Below are 5,000 nucleotides of genomic sequence, written 5' to 3'. Positions count from 1 at the left end.
CAGGCAGGCAGGCCTTTCCCTCCCTCCCTCCCTCCCACCCACCGGGTAGACCGGCACAACGCCGGGACCTTTGCTTATAAAGGTCTCTGGGATCTACCAGACAGACGGCGCCTGTCACTTGATTTAGGAGCACTGGGGCGACCCCGTGTGGCCAGCGGATAGCTAGGTAGGCAGCGCGGCCATTCCCCCCCCACTTGGGTGGGCCGTCTTTGTGTGTGTGTGTCTGTCTGTCTGTCTGTCTGGCCTGTGTGTGTGTGTGTGTGTGAGAGAGAGAGAGAGAGAGAGAGAGAGTGATACTTGTGTCCATCTCTCTCTCTCTCTCTCTCTGTGTGTGTGTGTGTGTGTGTGTGTGTGTGTGTCTCCCCCACACAAGCACATGCTCTGTTTGAGTCTATGCTTGCATGAGAGAGATATTTTGTGTCTTTCAGTCTCCCTCCCCCGCAAAAGAGTTTTGTTTTGTGTTTTCTTTGTTTGTGTGTTGTGTGTGTGTGTGTGAGAGAGAGAGAGAGAGATTTTGTGTCCATTTCTGTCTCCCCTGCACACTTGAGTGCGAGTGCGAGGTGTATTTGATTCCTGTCCTCTCTCTGTCTCCTCGGCACAAGCACATGCTCTGTTTCAGTGTATGCCAGCGTGAGAGAGATATCTTGTGTCTTTCCGTCTCCCTCCCTCGCAAACAAGTTTGTTCCGCGTTGCGTGCGTGCGTTCGATATTGTCCCTGTTGTTGTTATTCTGCGTGCGTCCATGCAGTCGAAATGGGGGTTTGTGCGTTTGTGTATGTGTTTGTGTGTCCTGGCCTGCCTGGGTCTCTCTCTCTTTTTGATATATTTTGGGTCCGTCTCTCTGTGTCTGTCTCTGTCCCCCGCAAGCAAGGACGTGGGTGTATTTTTATATGTCTCTCTCTCTCTCTCTCTCTCTCTCTCTCTCTCTCTCTCTCTGTGTGTGTGTGTGTGTGTGTGTGAGAGAGAGAGAGAGAGAGAGAGAAGCACCTTAGAGACCACCTAAGTTTTTCATCGCTATGAGGTTTCGTGAGCATGCACACTTCTTCAGGCACACGAAAGCTCGTAGCGATGACAAACCTAGTTCCTCTCTAAGGTGCTACTGCTGCAAGAATATACCCCATCCAGCCCACTGACTCGCACCGTTGCGTGGTCCCCCGTAAAGAAGGGTCGTCCGAACGCCTGTCCTCTACGAACCCCAGTTCCCATTGCTGTAATGGGTTGACCGGGTGTTTCATTCGGATGGGATCCATTCAGCCCTGAGTGCACACTGGAAGGTAAGATCCTTGAAGCTGAGGCCTCAATACTTTGGCCACCCCACGAGAAGAGAAGACTCCCTGGAAAAGACCCTGACGTTGGGAAAAGATGGAAGGCACAAGGAGAAGGGGACGACAGAGGACCAGATAAGGTTGGAAGGTGTTCTCGTGGCTACCAACAGGAGTCTGACCAAACTGCGGGAGGCAGTGGAAGACAGGAGTGCATGGCGAAGAGTCGGACACGACTAAACGACAACAATCTTGTCAAATGGTTACTGTCTTGCTGTCTGTCTCTCTGTATCCCCGTGTCTGTGTCTACCCCGTACGCAAGGGAAGCCATGCCGTGTGCTCCACCCCCCCCCCGAAAAGGCACACCAAGTGTTTTCTCCCTTAATGCCCCTGCGGGTCGACCGGGCGTTTCATTCAAATGGGCCACTCACTGCACTCTAACCGAGAGTTGTGAAGGGACGGCGCCCCTAGTGGCGGCTGAGCTGGTACCGGGGAGCCTCAGCCCCTCCGGCGGGTAGACCGGGAAGAAATGCTTTCTCCGGGTAGACCGGACGTCCCAGACTCTCCGACGAGTAGACCGGGAGGCCTTGCTTTCGGGGAGGTAGACCGGGAAGCCCCAGATTCTCCGGCGAGTAGACCGCGGCAACCGGCGGGTAGACCGGGAAGACTTGCTTTCTCCGGGTAGACCAGACGTCCCAGCCTCTCCGGCGAGTAGCCCGGGAAAACCGGCGCGGAAGGGCGGGTAGACCGGGAGGCCTTGCTTTGGGAGAGGTAGACCGGGAAGCCCCAGACTCTCCGGCGAGTAGACCGGTGCAACCGGCGGGTAGACCGGGAAGACTTGCTTTCTCCGGGTAGACCGGACGCCCCAGCCTCTCCGGCGAGTAGACCGGGGCAACCGACGCGGAAGGGCGGGTAGACCGGGAGGCTTTGCTTTCGGGGAGGTAGACCGGGAAGCCCCAGCCTCTCCGGCGGGTAGACCGGGGCAAGCGGCGCCCTTGCGAGTCGACCGGGAGGCCTTGCTTTCGGGGAGGTAGACCGGGAAGCCCCAGACTCTCCGGCGAGTAGACCGGGGCAACCGGCGGGTAGACCGGGAAGACTTGCTTTCTCCGGGTAGACCGGACGTCCCAGCCTCTCCGGCGGGTAGACCGGGGCAACCGGCGCCCTTGCGAGTCGAACGGGAAGACTTGCTTTCTCTCAGGTAGACCGGGAAGCCCCAGACTCTCCGGCGAGTAGACCGGGGCAACCGGCGGGTAGACCGGGAAGACTTGCTTTCTCCGGGTAGACCGGACGCCCCAGCCTCTCCGGCGAGTAGACCGGGACAACCGACGCGGAAGGGCGGGTAGACCGGGAGGCTTTGCTTTCGGGGAAGTAGACCGGGAAGCCCCAGCCTCTCCGGCGGGTAGACCGGGGCAAGCGGCGCCCTTGCGAGTCGACCGGGAAGACTTGCTTTCTCTCAGGTAGACCGGGACGTCCCAGGCTCTCCGGCGAGTAGACCGGGGCAACCGGCGGGTAGACCGGGAAGACTTGCTTTCTCCGGGTAGACCAGACGTCCCAGCCTCTCCGACGAGTAGACCGGAGCAACCGACGCGGAAGGGCGAGTAGACCGGGAGGCCTTGCTTTCGGGGAGGTAGACCGGGAAGCCCCAGCCTCTCCGGCGGGTAGACCGGGGCAACCGGCGCCCTTGCGAGTCGACCGGGAAGACTTGCTTTCTCTCAGGTAGACCGGGACGTCCCAGGCTCTCCGGCGAGTAGACCGGGAGGCCTTGCTTTCGGGGAGGTAGACCGGGAAGCCCCAGACTCTCCGGCGAGTAGACCGCGGCAACCGGCGGGTAGACCGGGAAGACTTGCTTTCTCTGGGTAGACCAGACGTCCCAGCCTCTCCGGCGAGTAGCCCGGGAAAACCGGCGCGGAAGGGCGGGTAGACCGGGAGGCCTTGCTTTCGGAGAGGTAGACCGGGAAGCCCCAGACTCTCCGGCGAGTAGACCGGGGCAACCGGCGGGTAGACCGGGAAGACTTGCTTTCTCCGGGTAGACCGGACGCCCCAGCCTCTCCGGCGAGTAGACCGGGGCAACCGACGTGGAAGGGCGGGTAGACCGGGAGGCTTTGCTTTCGGGGAAGTAGACCGGGAAGCCCCAGCCTCTCCGGCGGGTAGACCGGGGCAAGCGGCGCCCTTGCGAGTCGACCGGGAAAACTTGCTTTCTCTCAGGTAGACCGGGACGTCCCAGGCTCTCCGGCGAGTAGACCGGGAGGCCTTGCTTTCTCTCAGGTAGACCGGGAAGCCCCAGACTCTCCGGCGAGTAGACCGGGGCAACCGGCGGGTAGACCGGGAAGACTTGCTTTCTCCGGGTAGACCGGACGTCCCAGCCTCTCCGGCGGGTAGACCGGGGCAACCGGCGCCCTTGCGAGTCGACCGGGAAGACTTGCTTTCTCTCAGGTAGACCGGGAAGCCCCAGACTCTCCGGCGAGTAGACCGGGGCAACCGGCGGGTAGACCGGGAAGACTTGCTTTCTCCGGGTAGACCGGACGCCCCAGCCTCTCCGGCGAGTAGACCGGGGCAACCGACGCGGAAGGGCGGGTAGACCGGGAGGCTTTGCATTCGGGGAAGTAGACCGGGAAGCCCCAGCCTCTCCGGCGGGTAGACCGGGGCAACCGGCGCCCTTGCGAGTCGACCGGGAAGACTTGCTTTCTCTCAGGTAGACCGGGACGTCCCAGGCTCTCCGGCGAGTAGACCGGGAGGCCTTGCTTTCGGGGAGGTAGACCGGGAAGCCCCAGACTCTCCGGCGAGTAGACCGGGGCAACCGGCGGGTAGACCGGGAAGACTTGCTTTCTCCGGGTAGACCGGACGTCCCAGCCTCTCCGGCGGGTAGACCGGGGCAACCGGCGCCCTTGCGAGTCGACCGGGAAGACTTGCTTTCTCTCAGGTAGACCGGGAAGCCCCAGACTCTCCGGCGAGTAGACCGGGGCAACCGGCGGGTAGACCGGGAAGACTTGCTTTCTCCGGGTAGACCGGACGCCCCAGCCTCTCCGGCGAGTAGACCGGGACAACCGACGCGGAAGGGCGGGTAGACCGGGAGGCTTTGCTTTCGGGGAAGTAGACCGGGAAGCCCCAGCCTCTCCGGCGGGTAGACCGGGGCAACCGGCGCCCTTGCGAGTCGACCGGGAAGACTTGCTTTCTCTCAGGTAGACCGGGACGTCCCAGGCTCTCCGGCGAGTAGACCGGGGCAACCGGCGGGTAGACCGGGAAGACTTGCTTTCTCCGGGTAGACCGGACGCCCCAGCCTCTCCGGCGAGTAGACCGGGACAACCGACGCGGAAGGGCGGGTAGACCGGGAGGCTTTGCTTTCGGGGAAGTAGACCGGGAAGCCCCAGCCTCTCCGGCGGGTAGACCGGGGCAACCGGCGCCCTTGCGAGTCGACCGGGAAGACTTGCTTTCTCTCAGGTAGACCGGGACGTCCCAGGCTCTCCGGCGAGTAGACCGGGGCAACCGGCGGGTAGACCGGGAAGACTTGCTTTCTCCGGGTAGACCGGACGCCCCAGCCTCTCCGGCGAGTAGACCGGGGCAACCGACGTGGAAGGGCGGGTAGACCGGGAGGCTTTGCTTTCGGGGAAGTAGACCGGGAAGCCCCAGCCTCTCCGGCGGGTAGACCGGGGCAAGCGGCGCCCTTGCGAGTCGACCGGGAAGACTTGCTTTCTCTCAGGTAGACCGGGACGTCCCAGGCTCTCCGGCGAGTAGACCGGGA

The sequence above is a fragment of the Zootoca vivipara genome, chromosome 16, assembly GCF_965207765.1.
Source record: "Zootoca vivipara chromosome 16, rZooViv2.hap1.1, whole genome shotgun sequence".
Lineage (NCBI taxonomy): Eukaryota > Metazoa > Chordata > Lepidosauria > Squamata > Lacertidae > Zootoca > Zootoca vivipara.
The sequence above is the reverse complement of the archived record's forward strand: the minus strand, read 5'-3'. Positions refer to the sequence as shown.